The sequence below is a fragment of the Chrysochloris asiatica genome, unplaced genomic scaffold, assembly GCF_000296735.1.
Source record: "Chrysochloris asiatica unplaced genomic scaffold, ChrAsi1.0 scaffold00190, whole genome shotgun sequence".
Lineage (NCBI taxonomy): Eukaryota > Metazoa > Chordata > Mammalia > Afrosoricida > Chrysochloridae > Chrysochloris > Chrysochloris asiatica.
The window spans coordinates 3,368,644-3,383,072 of record NW_006408708.1 but is presented as its reverse complement, the minus strand read 5'-3'; the positions used below and the strand labels follow the sequence as shown (position 1 = coordinate 3,383,072).

The 14,429-nt window shown below is 42.6% G+C and overlaps 1 protein-coding gene across 2 annotated transcripts in view; it reads right to left on the bottom strand.

Annotated features, from left to right (window-relative positions):
- Positions 1 to 13,367, bottom strand: part of SMAD1 (SMAD family member 1) — a 126,322-nt gene extending 112,955 nt beyond the window's left edge. The window contains exon 1 of one of the 2 annotated variants that reach the window (XM_006872271.1): positions 13,108 to 13,367. The gene's annotated coding sequence lies outside the window, so the exon portion shown is untranslated. Of the gene's footprint in view, positions 1 to 12,239; positions 12,305 to 13,107 lie in introns of those variants that run through there. The other variant, XM_006872270.1, reaches the window with a different exon arrangement.
- Between the last annotated feature and the right edge of the window lie 1,062 nt (positions 13,368 to 14,429).

Sequence of the window (14,429 nt, the reverse complement as noted above, 5' to 3'; positions counted from 1 at the left end):
TACAAGGTCATTGGTTCAAACTCACCAGCCATTCCTTGGAAACCCTATAAAGGGTTGCTATGAGTTGGAACCGACTTAACGGCACTTAACAACAACCATAGCAACTTGAGGCTAGTGGCTATTGTGGTGGACAACGCAGATACAGAACAATTCCTTCGTGTCAGAAAGTTCTACTGGATAGTGTTGCCCAACACTCATGTCTCCTTCCCTAGTTCCCCATGCCATTCCTCTACCTAGGATGCCTCTTTTCCTTCTTCCGATCCAAATTCCGGGTCTAGCTCAAGTGTCTGCTTTCTCCTTCCCTCAAACTCAATATATCACACTGGTCATCATGTGCGTTGTCTGCACATATTACTTTACATTATCTTGTGACAACTCTTACAAGTTTGTTGCATTTAAAATTTCATTTCTGCTTATCCTCTCACTAATTATTGAGTCACTGAGAAATAATACTCACTTACAATTTAAAGCATACAAACATTACAATAAACCAAAATGAGATCGACCGCCATCAAATTGATTCCAGCACATGGCAACCGATGTGTTACATACAAAGTAGAACTGCAATCCGCAGAGCTCTCATGTCTGTAAGCTTTCACTGCTGGGCATTTCTTCTGAGACACATTTTGTTAAGTTCAAAATACTGTCAATCTTGAAGTTAGGGACCCAGTGTTTGACTGTGCTCACCACCCAGGGTCTCCCGTTCATCAATATAGAAAAACAAAACCCCACTACCAGTAAGTCTCTTCTGACTCATGATGACCCGAAAGAGCACTACAGAACTGTCATATGGCGTTTCCAAGGCTATATACATACATATCTTTGCAGAAGCACATTGCCACATCTTTCTTCTGTGGAGTGGCTGGTGGGTTCAAACCGCCAACCTTTTGGTTAATAACCTTCAGGGCTTCTTGCTTATTATAATGCTGTATCAAAATGATCAAATAAGGGCATACTTAATAACCATAAAAAGGGCACGTTTTCACTCAATCTAAACAAACAGAGGATTCTGCATTTAGCTAACTAACTACTTAATTTAATGCCCAATTATAATAGTTGATACATAATTCTTTCTTTTTCCTTGTGTTGTTTGAAATGCAAGAGAAAGATGTGGCAGTCTGCTTCTGCAAAGATTTATGTACAGCCTTGAAAACCCTACAGGGCACCTCCAATATGTCCTATAGGGTGGCTAGGAGGAGGAACTGACTCAACAGTAGTACATTGGAGTTTCTGTTTTTGATGTTTGAAGTCAAAAGAACAAAGGAAAAGGTTTGAAATACCTCCACTTTGCATAAGCACACCACAAAGAACTCAAAAAGATAGGCAAGAAGGAAAACTAAACGGTTTGAGTTACTATAACCTCATAATCTAAATTACATAGAAAAAATATCTATGCTATGGTTGTGGTGAATATGTGCTGTCGGAGTCAGTTCTGACTCACAGAGTCAGTACAGGATTTCCAAGGCTGTAAATCTTTACGAGAGCAGAAAATCTCATCTTTCCCCTGTGGAGCATCTGGTAGATTCAAACTGCTGACCTTGTGGTTAGCAGCCCAACATGCTACTAAGGCTGTTCCTAAAGTATGTTGTTATTATTGTTAAGTGCCTTAGAGTCTGTTCCAACTCACAGTGACCTAGGATTTCTAAGGCTATACATCTTTCCTGGTAGGCTCAAACTGCCGCAGTCTAGTATTAATAGTATGGAACTATATACAAGTTCCCAGCTACATTATTTGTTGTTAAATGCTATCAAGTTGGTTCTGACTCATAGCAACCTGTATAGGGTTTCTGAGGAGCAACTGGTGGGATTGTACTGCTGGCCTTGTGGTTTGAAGTCCAGTGTCGATTCTACAGTGCCATACCAGAAGTCCAAGCTATAGTATGTTGTTGTTTGGTGTCACTGAGTTGGTTCTGACTCATAGCAACCCTGCATATAAGGCTTCCAAGGAGCAGCTAGTGAGTTGAACCACCAACCTTGTTCAAACTGACCTTCTGGTCCAGAGCTTTATCCCAGAGCACCACACAAGGACGCCAGCTGTAATATAGCAGTCCTAAAATTAATGGAAAACTACAAATAAAGCATTAAAAATTATGTTTATAAAAGTATTTTTACTCAATACACTCAAGACCAACCATGGGCATTGTTGTTGTTAGATGCCACTGAGTCGGTACCAACTCACAGTGACCTCAAGCACAACAGAATGAAACAATGTCCAGTCCTGCGCCAACTTCACAATCGTTGCTATACTTGAGCCCACTGTGCCAACCCATCTCACTGGAGGTCTTTTTCTTTTTCACTGACCCTCCACTTTACTAAGCATGATGTCTTCTTCAGGGACTGGTCACTCATGAAAAATCCCTAAGTATGAGAGACTAAATCTGGCCATCCTGGTTTCTAAAGAGCACTCTGATTGTACTTCTTCCAACACACATTTGTTTGTTCTTTTGTTGGTCCCTGGCACTTTCAATATTCTCCTCCAACACCACAACTCAAATGCATCAGTTCTTCTAAGGTCTTCCTTATTCATTGAAAACATCATGGTTATTGACAATACCATGTCTTTAGTCAGGAGCATCTGAGTTCTAGATAATGGCTGGCTGCCAATATCAAACATTCTAAGATGGATCACACTGAAAGGTTCTGAATAAAGTGGGGGGAAATGTGGAATAAAACTTGGAATTCTAAAAAAAGACCAAGTTTACTGGTGAGAAAGGGACCAGACGAACACAAGACTGTGGCCCTCAGTGCCTCTTTGAGTTTGGAACTGAGCTTACCCTCATGGCTCAATTTTCAGGAAGCAGTAGCTGGGTATATGAGGGGACAACACTAGTGAGGTATGCACACCATGGGATACTCAACCCTTCAAGGTCGAAGGGGCAGCATTTACCAAAGGTCAAAATTCAGATAGGTTGGGAAAGATGGAATGGAAACAGGCATCACAGGGAGAAAGAGGGATAGCTGATGTTGCACTGAGGGGATAGCAATCACTGAAATGAAATGTAGGATTTGGTGAATGCAAGACTGATTATCTGCTGCTCTATAAACCTTCACTCAATTCACAATGAAAAGTTAAAAAAAAAAAAAAGATTTTATAGGTCAATCAGAACAGGTGCACACAGTTCTTCTTAGCCTTACTATATAGTGCAAGAAAAGGCTCAAAACCTTTTCAATGATTAAAACTGCATGTGCAGCAAGTGAAGGTGACTGTAATGAAGAATTTGTTGCAAGCAGGCATTGGTTCCATCATTCCAAAGTGAGGGCAAATTTATGTGACATTAAAACAATGCTTTAGACACTGCATTGTCTTGGCTCAAAGATGACAGCGCCCTGCTCAAAGATGGTGAATGACTCACTGTACCACTTTAAATGTGTTTCTCTCTACAATACTAACAACAATCTAATCTCACACACCAGGCTCTTGGAAAGGACTCCCGATGCCTCTACTGAGTCTCCCATTCCAAGGGCTTCAACCTATAATCCTTCCCACTCTGATTATTGTGATGAATCACCCAGATTATACAATTTGGGTCTGTTCCAGTTTCACTAGTTTGACTCCTGATATTATCGAACCTATCAGAGTTTTCTGTAAGTCAAATGTTTGTAACCTGGGCACTGACTATAATTACATTCATGCTAGTAAATGGCCTTTTAAAAAAAGACTTTTTTTTTTAAAAAAGGAAGCTACTCCAGATACTGCTGTGGGTTAATGTGCCAGACTGCAAAGCCATTTGAAATTCAAGGTCAGTGGTTCAGGCTTACCAGTCACTTCTTGGAAACCCTATATAGGGTCTCTATGGGTCGGAACCAACTCGACGGCACTTAACAGCAACAACTCCAGATATTTCAGGGTGTTTTTGCTGCAGATGAAATGAGAGATCACTAGATCAGTCTGAATATTTACATTACAAGATAAGTGTAGATAAGGAATATAGAGTCACATGATTTCATTTGGGGGCAAATAAGAGATGTTCCTATTTGTTATCTAAATACCCAAAAGTAAAACAACATGTACTAATGCTATTATAAAGGAGCTCTGGTAGCGTAGTGGTTATGAATCGGGCTGTGAACCTTAAGGTCAGCGGTTTGAAACTACCAGCCGCTCTGCGGGAGAAAGATGAGGCTTTCTACTCCCGTAAAGATTTACACCCTTGGAAACCCTGTACAGGGTCGCTATGGGTCGGACCCGACTCGACGGCACTTAACAACAACAACAACAACAATGCTATTATAAGGAGCTCTGGTAGCGTACTGGTTATGAATCAGGCTGCTAACCCTAAGGGTCAGCAGTTCAAAACTACCAGCTGTTCTGTGGGAGAAAGATGCTTCAGTAAAGATTTACAGCCTCGGAAACCTTGTACAGGGTTGCTATGAGTTGGAACTGACTGTACAGCACATAACAACAACAACGCTATTATAGAAAATATTTCATCAGCTTATGACTTAATAATGATTTTCTCCATCTGTTATATTAAATTACCTGTTTTTCTTCTCAGATTTTTTCAAATCTCTACCTAGTAACCTCTTGCTCCTTCCCTAAGTTCCCCAAACTTTAGCTTTTGGTTAGGAATGTGATTTCATTTTGAGATGTAAGAGAGATCTGTGGTGTACAATTCTGGATCTCCCATTTCTAGGAGTCCTGGTGTGGCACTGTGGGTTAATGTGCTAGACTGCAAAGTCAGTTTGAACTGCAAGGTCAGCAATTCAAGCTCACCAGCCACTCCTTGGAAACCCTATACAGGGTTGTTTTGGGTCAGAACCAACTTGACGGCCATTAACAACAACATTTTCTAAAACTGCCCCCCACTTACTGTTATTTTTATTAGGTGCCACTGAGTCACTGCCAACTCATAAAGACCCTAATGTACAACAGAAGGAAACACTGCCTAGTCCTGCACCAACCTCACAATATTGCTATGGTTGAGCATACTGCTGTTGCCACTGTGCCAATCCATCCCATTGGAGGGTCTCCCTCTATTTCACTCACCTGCCACTTTATCAAGCATAATGTTCTTCTCCAGGGACTGGTCCCTTCTAATAATATGTCTAAATTTTGAGAGATGAAGTTTGACTATCTTGGCTTCTAAGAAACATTCTAGTTGTACTTTTTCCAACCCAGATTGGTTTGTTCTTCTGGCAGACCATGGTACTTTTAATATTCTTCTCTAACACCATAACTCAAATGCATCAATTCTTCTACAGTCTTCTTTATTCATTGTCCAATTTTCACATGAATATGAAGCAACTGAAAATACCATGGCTTGGGTCAGGCATACCTTAGTATTCAAGCAGGCATTTTTTTTCTTGAAAACTTTTTTAAAGAGGTCTTGTGCAACAGATCTGCCTAATGCAATATATGTCATCTGATTTCTTGACTGCTGCTTCCACGAGTGTTGATGGCAGATCAAAGAAAAATGAAGGTTTTGACAACTTCAATCTTTTTTCCATTTATCATGAAGTTATATATTAGTCCACCAGTGGAAAGGATTTTTGTTTTCTGTACACTGAAGTGCAACCCATATCAAAGACTGTGGTCTTTGATCTTCCGTAAGTATTTTAAGTCCTCTTTGCATTCAAGGAAGCAAGGCTGTATCATCTGCATATCACAAGTTGTTAATCAGTCTTCCTCAAGTCCTGATGACATGTTTTCCTTTATATAATCCCATTTTTTCAAATTATTTCCTCAGTATAGATATTGAATATATATGTCAGCTTGAGGACTAAGGTGCGCCTGACCCAAGCCATGGTATTTTCAATAGCCTCATAGGCATGCGAAAGCTGGACAGTGAATAAGGAAGACCGTAGATGAAATGATGCTTTTGAGTTATGGTGTTGGAGGAAAATATTGAAAATGCCATGGGCTTCCCATAGAACCAACAGATCTGTGTTGGAAGAAGTGCAGCCAGAGTGCTCCTTAGAGGCCAAGATGGCCAAACTTTGTCTCTCATATTTGGACATACTGTCAGGAGGGACCAGTCGCTGGAGAAGGATATCATGTTTGGTAAGATGGAGGGTCGGAGAAAAAGAGGAAGACCCCCAACAAGATGGATTGGCCAAGTGGCAGCATCGATGGATTCAAGCATGGCAACAGTAGTGAGGTTGGCCCAGGATCAGGCAGTGCTTCGTTCTGCTGTACATAAGGTTGCTATGTGTCGGTACCGACTTGATGGCACCTAACAACAACAATAGAGATTGAATAAGTATGGTGAAAGAATACGATGCTGGCACACTCTTTTCCTGATTTTAAACGTATTTAGACAAAGGTTTTTCTTTTCCAGCTGTAGGAAGAAGAAAAAAATTCAATGTTAAATCTGTAAAGAAACTAATATTGTTGTTGTTGTTAAGCACCATCGAGTCGATTCTGACCCATAGCAACCCTGTATAGGGTTTCCAAGGAGCAGCTGGTGAACTTGAACCACTGACCTTGCAGTTCAAACAACTCTGCAGTCTGACGCATTAGCCCACAGTGCCACACCAGGACTCCAAAACTAGTATTATTGCTGTTGTTAACTGCCGTCGCTTCGGTTCCAACCCATAGCGACCCATTATAGAGTTTCTGAGGAGCAGCTGATGAGCTTGAACCGCTGATTTGCAGTTCAAAAGGTTTTGTAGTCTGGAGCATTAACCCACCTGTTGTTGTTGTTAAGTGCCATCGAGTCGATTCCAACCCATAGCGACCTTGTATAGGGTTTCCAAGGAGCAGCTGGTAAACCTGAATCGATGACCTTGCAGTTCAAACGGCTTTACAAGTCTGGCACGTTAACCCACAGCACCACACCAGGACTCTTCAACCCACCTGTTGTTGTTGTTGTTAAGTGCCATTGAGTCGATTTTGACCCCTAGCGACCCTGTATAGGGTTTCCGAGGAGTGACTGGTGAGCTTGAACTGTCAACCTTGCAGTTCAAAAGGCTTTGCGGTCTGGTGCATTAACCCACAGCGCCACACCCACTTAGGGGGCTCTAAGAAGTGCATGGAAAATTAAACTAAATGATAATGGAATTTTCCCACAAACTTTGTGAAGCCCCCTCTTATCTTTCTGGAGTCCTGGTGTGGCGCTGTGGGATAAAGCACTGGACCACAAGGTCAATTTGAACCACAAGGCAGGTGGTTCAAACTCAACAGCCGCTCTTTGGAAACCCTATACAAGGTCACTGTGAGTTGGAACTGACTCAACAGCACCTACAACAACAACATGTCTCACTGATATTGTCAGACTTGAAACCTACTAAGCGCAAACAACGTTGGATAGAAAAAGTCACTAACATGCCAAAGGTTTTTATTTCCTTTCTACCCAAATTACACTGGCTCTGCTGAGACCAAAACCTCAGGAGCACAGAGTAGTAGCAAAAACAAACGGGTGAGTACTTAAACCACAATAAGGGTGGTCCAAGTTCTTCCAATCACTAGACAGATCATTTTGGATAAGTTATCATCCTCTCTGGACCTCAAATTCCTCATCTTAATATGAACCAGCTAGATTAGAAACTCTCTAAAGAAGCTTTTAGCACTAAATGTCTATAGTTTCTGTAAAGGAAATTACAAATCTTAATGTGTATGGAAGCACTTGACAAGGCAGTCCATACATATACTTCACCTCACACATCATGCAGTTTGGGGATTATGTGCATACACTCAAGTTCACTAGGGCAAATAAGTATTTTTGGATAGACGGATAGGAATGATGAGAAGGTAGAAGGTCCAAGGTTTCATAAAATTCTTAAATAGCCCTGACTTTAATAAAAATTTTTAAAAGGTAAAAAACTACTGAATTGTAAGATAATATATATGAATATAGATGTTATTGTTGCTGTTAAGTGCCGTCGAGTTGGTTCCAACCCATAGCGACCCTATATAGGGTTTCCAAGGAGCAGCTGGTGAGCTTAAACTACCAACCTTGCAGTTCAAATGACTTTGCAATCTGGCACATTCACCCACAGCGCCACATCAGGACTCCAAATATAGATATTAAATGTCTAAAAAGAAAAATCCTTAGAAATCAAAAAAATGACTTCTGGTATGGCTGTATAGGATCTGCACTGGACTGGGAAGCACAAGGTCACAGCAGTTCAAACCCACCCACTGCTTCTCAGAAACCCTATACAGGGTTGCTATGAGTCTTGGAAGGACTCGATAGCACTTAACAACAATGACAACATTCTTATGTCAAGGTATGGTGTTTAACAACCCAGGCAACACTTAGTTTGAGAAATAAAGTGATTTTGAGAGAGAAAGTGAATTACTAGTATTTTCCCCATCAGTACAATCAGCTTATCCCATAAAAGGTGATGCAACTAATTTGGCTTTGATACGTACTACTTGTACTCTGGTAGCGTAGTGGTTACGAATCGGGCTGCGAACCTTAAGGTCAGCGGTTCGAAACTACCAGCCGCTCCGCGGGAGAAAGATGAGGCTTTCTACTCCCGTAAAGATTTACACCCTCGGAAACCCTGTACAGGGTCGCTATGGGTCGGAATCGACTCGACGGCACTTAACAACAACAACAACTTGTAAATCAGATCTATTCTTCTAATTATGTTCTGCTTTGATAAGGGTTAACATTATTCCAGAAGGCAGCCCAGAAAACACACAGAAGACAAATGGGTGTAAAAGTATAAAAAGTAAGAGTCATGTCTATAAGTGACAAAGTACAGGCAAATAATGGTTATCCGGGTATTCCAGACTCAAATGCAAAAATGTATGTACAGCTAAGAGTGAGGTTCTAGAGTTGGAATGCCTTGCTCCTATCCCACCTGAGGTTATAAATCATATCTTCTCACTACCTATATGGCCTTCAGTTTCTTTACCTGTAATAACATATGATAACTACATGGCACTGTAGGATAAGCACTGGAGCACAAGGTCAGTTTGAATCTAAGGTTGGCAGTTCAACTCACCAGCAGCTCCTCAGAAACCCCTGTACAGGGTCGCTTTGAGTAAGAACCAACTAGATGGCACCTAACAACAACAAAAGTAATTAGGGAAATTTTGAGGCTTTTAATATGCATAAGTGAGATATAATATATTGTTTTAAATATGCATAAGTGGCTTATTACACATATTAAAAACAATGCCTTATACACAGTCCTCTCTACCCCCTGCCAAAGGGAAAAAAAAATTAGCTACGATTATTTCTCCTACCCAAAACTCTGATCACATTAGGAGCCATGAGACCGATGATAAGAGTCCTAGAAATTACAACTTCATTTTAGCCAGGAACTTTAACTGTCACATCTAAGTGTTGCTGTTTTTTTTAATTTTAACCAAAGCAACCAAACAGTAACCAAACTAATTGACTTGTCTTTCTCTCTTCAACCCCACAAATTCGTTGGCAGAGCTAACAAGCAGGAAAGTAGATATTAAGATTAAGAGAAAAAGGAGAGAAAACAGAGGTTGAGATCCTAGAGCAGCTCTGTCCAACAGAATCTTCTGCAATAATAGAAGCGTTCTAATATAGATTTTCTTCAGTATGGGAGCCACCAGTCACTGGTAGCTACTGGATACTTTAAATGTGCTGAAAACTAATTTTTAAAGTTTTTATCTAATACTTATTTACATTTAAATAGCCACACGTAACTAGTGGTTATCTTATTAAACAGCACAGTCCTAAATGATCCATAAACTGAATTTTGTTGTTTTTAAGTGACTCATGGAGACTCCATATAAGGTTTCCAAGGAGCTGCTGGTGGGTCTGAACCCTCAACCTTGCAGTTAGCCGACCAGTGTTTATCCTACAGCACATGCCACACCAGGACTCCATAAACTGAATAATTACCAAAATTACTATTATTACCAAGTCTTCTTTTCCCAAATTGTCGGTATGTTCAATTCAAATAATTTGTTTTCAGTGAAGACCTAGCAACTATGACTATTATTGTTAAGTGCCGTCGAGTCAGTTTTGACTCACAGTGACCCTTCACAGGGTTCCCAAGGAATGGCTGGTTGAGCTTGAACCGTCGACCTGTGCTTCCAACCAACCTTGTTGTCCAGTGCTTATCCTACAGCGCCACATCAGGACTAGTTAAAAAAAATAACCTGTCAGCTGACACATCAATACAATGAGACCTTGGTGCTAGTAAAAGGATCATAGATAAGAACTATGTGAACTTCTGGTATTTTAGAAAGTCCCCGAGGCCAAGTTAAATTCAAGCTCACCTGATACACGATTCAGAACACATACCAGAGCTGCACAGATTCCTCCTTATCAGAACTCTCAAAGTACCTGTTTCTCTACTACCAAAAAGAAAACAACTTTTACAATGCAGACAGAACGTCTCTGCACTGACGACATTCCATTTTTTCAGAAATTTAGAGTTCTATTAACCCTTTCCCTCTTTCAGATACACTAGTGTTCCTGGCCATTGCGATCTTTCCACTATAAACAAAATTCATGTACCAACTATATCTGAAGGATAAAGCCAGACTCCTGCTTAGCTGCCCCTGTAATATGGTTTAATTATGATGACTGAACTAATAGGCTGACATCATAGACTTTTACAGGCTGACCCCATGTCATCCTGATGTATCATTTTGCACCAGTTCAGTGCTGTAAATCAATTTAAGATCTCAAGCAGGTTGAAAAGGCTGGTAATGATGCTTTCTCTGCCGTCTCTTGAGACTCTACATTATACACAACTTACATTATTTATAAAGCCTCGGTGATGCCTCCATTAGCCTTGTAAGACTACACAAATGAGATCTTTTATACACACACAACTTGGCCTTGATTATGTAGGCGACTGAGGCTCAAATATGCTCGTCTAATTAGAATCAAGTACATTCTTTTTCCAATCTACCAAGTTATCCATTTTATCTTTAACCCAGAATTACTAGAAACTAGAAATATACACTGAAATTTAGTTTTGACTAATAAATGTGTTTAGAAAAATGAGCCTTGCAGCTTCTTATTGCTTTATCAGAATCCAGTTGTTGTTATTACAGGTCGCTGAATCAGTTCCGACTCATGGCGACCCTGTTGTATAGGGTTTCCAAAGGGCACCTGGTGGGTTTGAATCAACAACCTTGTGTTTAGTAGTCCACTGCTGACCCTACAGCACCATATCAGAACACAGTGTGGGGGGGGGAGGGGGGAATTAATTCTAAAAGTTGCAAAAGGCTAATATTTTTAATTACTTAAAACTTAGCATTTCTCAAAAAATGCGAAGGTCATCAGCTTTACAAGGGCAGAAAACCAAAAGATATTGCAATAGGAAGAATGTATTTGGTTACACACCTATGGAAGGGTCAAAACTAAATCAAGGACAAATCCCTACACTCTCAGAAGAAACCTGATACTGCCTGGATCCTCTGAGTCTCCAGCATCACCCATCTCCAGAAAATCATCTCTCACAACCCTGGTTACAGTTTCCTAAGAACTGCAATGTTACACAAATTGTACACCACCTGCACAGTAAGATCAAATAACTGCAAATGGGAAAGATAGAGGAAGAAGGACAACACTTTAATCAGAACAGCATATTTAGGCCTTGCATCTACATCAGAGTAACACCGATGTTAAAAAAAAAAAAAACTGTATGCCAACAGAAAAGTCTGCAGCAGTGAACACTGGTTCTGCCTTAATTCTTTTTAAGTAGTGGTTCCAATACAGCTCAGCAACCAACCTCCATAAAATGTAGAGAGGTAATTAAAAACACGATGAAAAATCAACACTGGCAGAGAACAGTTTTCTCATTGTGTTCCTAAAGTGTAGGCATGTTATACACTCAAGACAATTAAAGCCAGAGATGTTCGGAAATAAAGGCATTCTGTGATTTAGGTGCTAAATGTTTCAGCAACAGAAAGACACAAAAATCATGCAACTTTGTTGGTATCATTCCACATACTGTGAAACTTCAAAGACAATGCAAATTAACAAACAAAAACAAAACATAAGTGAAAAGAAAAAGGCCGGTTGTCATAGCACTCACAAAAAACGCTGCTTTCCTCAGGAGACAGTTCTGTGATGGGCCTCAAATTTCAGAAGGAAAGAGCCTTACTGGTAATCTTGCACAGTATTTAAAAACTGCATTTGCCTCCAAATAAACAAAAGCCGCAGCTACTGTACGTTGTTGTAAGATTCAGCAGACATTTGTTCCTCCTCCCTTCCTAAAGTACATCAAGGAAACACTCTCCCTGTAAGCCTTCAAATGAGTACATATTAAGCAACTAGAAAAACAAGCCCACATCTCTCTCTCACACCCACCACCCCCATCTTCCTACAGCAACAACCCCAAGAATCACTAACAAAGACAGGGAGCAGAGTAAATGAACAGTTGTTCTGCAGCAAACTCACAAATACACATGCAGTGAGGCAATCGAATCCAGTACAGGGAATGGAATGAGACGACACTTGAAGGAGTAGGAGGTGTAGGCGGAAGAGAAAAAAAAAAAAAAAAAAAAATTACGCGCCGCCAAACCTTTGAATAAATTAGAGGGAATCTCAGTACGAACTTTACTTGACCTCGACCCCAAAGAGGCACTCTTTGGGGCACAGAAAGCAACCCCTCTGGGATGTGGAGGGGACTGGGCACTAGTGTCCTCCTGTGAGCCCAGTTCCCCGAGCCAGTAAAGGGCTGAGCTGGAGTCAGTCCTCCAACTCCCGCAAGGGTCGCCTGGGCCAGCACGGGACACAATGGGTCCGCGGGCCACGCAGACAGGCTTTGGTCGGGCTGCAGAAAGGGAAAGAGAAACGGGGAGCGGCAGAGAGGGAGGGCGCGGGCAGGGCCGGGGGCGAGGCTTGCAGGCCAGGCTTGAAGGCCGAGGAGGAACGCGGCTTCTCAAGCACAGACTCAACAAAGACATGAGGGGAACCCCGGACGAGCCCTGCCCTGGCCGGCTGGGCGCGAAGGGAGGAGGCGGAGGTGGCAGGTTCGCTCCTAAGAGTGGCGAAGAGGCGCCATCATGGGGGTGAGGGGCCGCTTCACGGTCCATCCCACGGGGAGAAGAGCCCCCTCCCCTCGGCTGTCGCGCCACCGGCCCCACACAACCACCGTCGACCTGCAGACCCTCGCCACCCGCCCCAACAGAGGCGGCGGAGCTGGGGAGCCCCAGGCACCGAGGGGCGCAGAGAGGCGGCAGCAGGGAAAGTTGGGTTCGGTTCTGTTTCGTTTTACCGGGTTGGCGGCGCGGGTGCACGACTGGCCGGGCGAACCGAGTGGCCGGGTGAGCCGGGTCCCCGCGGCCCCGGTCTGGCCGGCGGGCGCTGCGCCGCGCTCCGCTCTCAGGGTTCCTCCCCGCTCTTCGGCTGAGACTAAGCCGCTCAGCTTCTCCTTCCTCCTGCTGCTCCGATCGCTCCCGGAGCCTGGATTGATCTGGTCGCGCTGGCGTCAGGGAGTCGGAGCCGCCCAGCCTCCACTCCTCTGCTGCCAATACCCTGCGCACTCGCTCGCTCGCCCGCCCGCCCGCTCGCTCACTCACACGCGCGCCGCCGCCTCCTAACGACCAGGGATCCTCTCCAAATTCCCGGCTCTGCTGGCGCAAGCTCAGCGGCGCCTGGGCCCGCATACGCCGCAGGGGAGCGGCCCTAGTGACTGCCCTCCCACCCCCCAGCCCACGCCCCATTTATTCCTAGTAAAAAAAAAAAACCCGCGGCATTCTTGCTTTCCTAACTTGCCTCTTTAGTCCCTGTGGTGCAGCCTTGGTGTTTTATCTCCTGCTGAAGTTCGATGTTCAGCGTGTTTCTTTTCTGAAATACTCTTTTAACACATCCATCGCCCCCACGGAACCTTACTACAAACATGGAGTGTATTTTTGACAAAGATCTGAGATTCTTTTTTATGCCAAGTTTTCATTGCCCCTCACTCCCCATTGACTTGCAAGCCCCAAATGTAGCATCTGACCAGAATTGGGTGGCCCAGTAACTATTGCTTGTGCTCTTAAATCAAAAGCAAACCAAAATCATTGCCTAGGAATTAATTCTGATCTATAGTTAACCTATAGGACAGACTAGAACTGTCTACAGGGTTTCCAAACTAATCTTTACAGAGAAGTAGAATTGCCACCTCTTTCAAGCTCACCAGCTGCTCCTTGGAAACCTTCTACAGGTTGTCCATAAGTCAGAACCAACTCTAAGGCACTTAACAACAACAAACAGTATTTCCAAAGCTGTAATCTTTGCAGAAAAGCTCCTTTTTTCCCCCACCCTGAGTTTATACCAAATAATAAACCAAAAGATGTGTTTTGTTCCAATTTGAGATCCAATGATTTGAGTAGGTAACCTTCTTGTTCCAAATAATGGCAGATGCCGCCGAGGAATTTAGAATTCTGTTTGATTCCATTTTTATTATCTTTTAGATGAAATCAAACCCCCAACCCCCAAAATAAGCAAAAATTAGTTCTCCTCTGCTGCACAAATATGAAGGGCCAAACATTCCTCCCACTGCCCTCTCTACTTAAGTGGATTCAATAAACCACTGCAATGACTACACTCTAACAT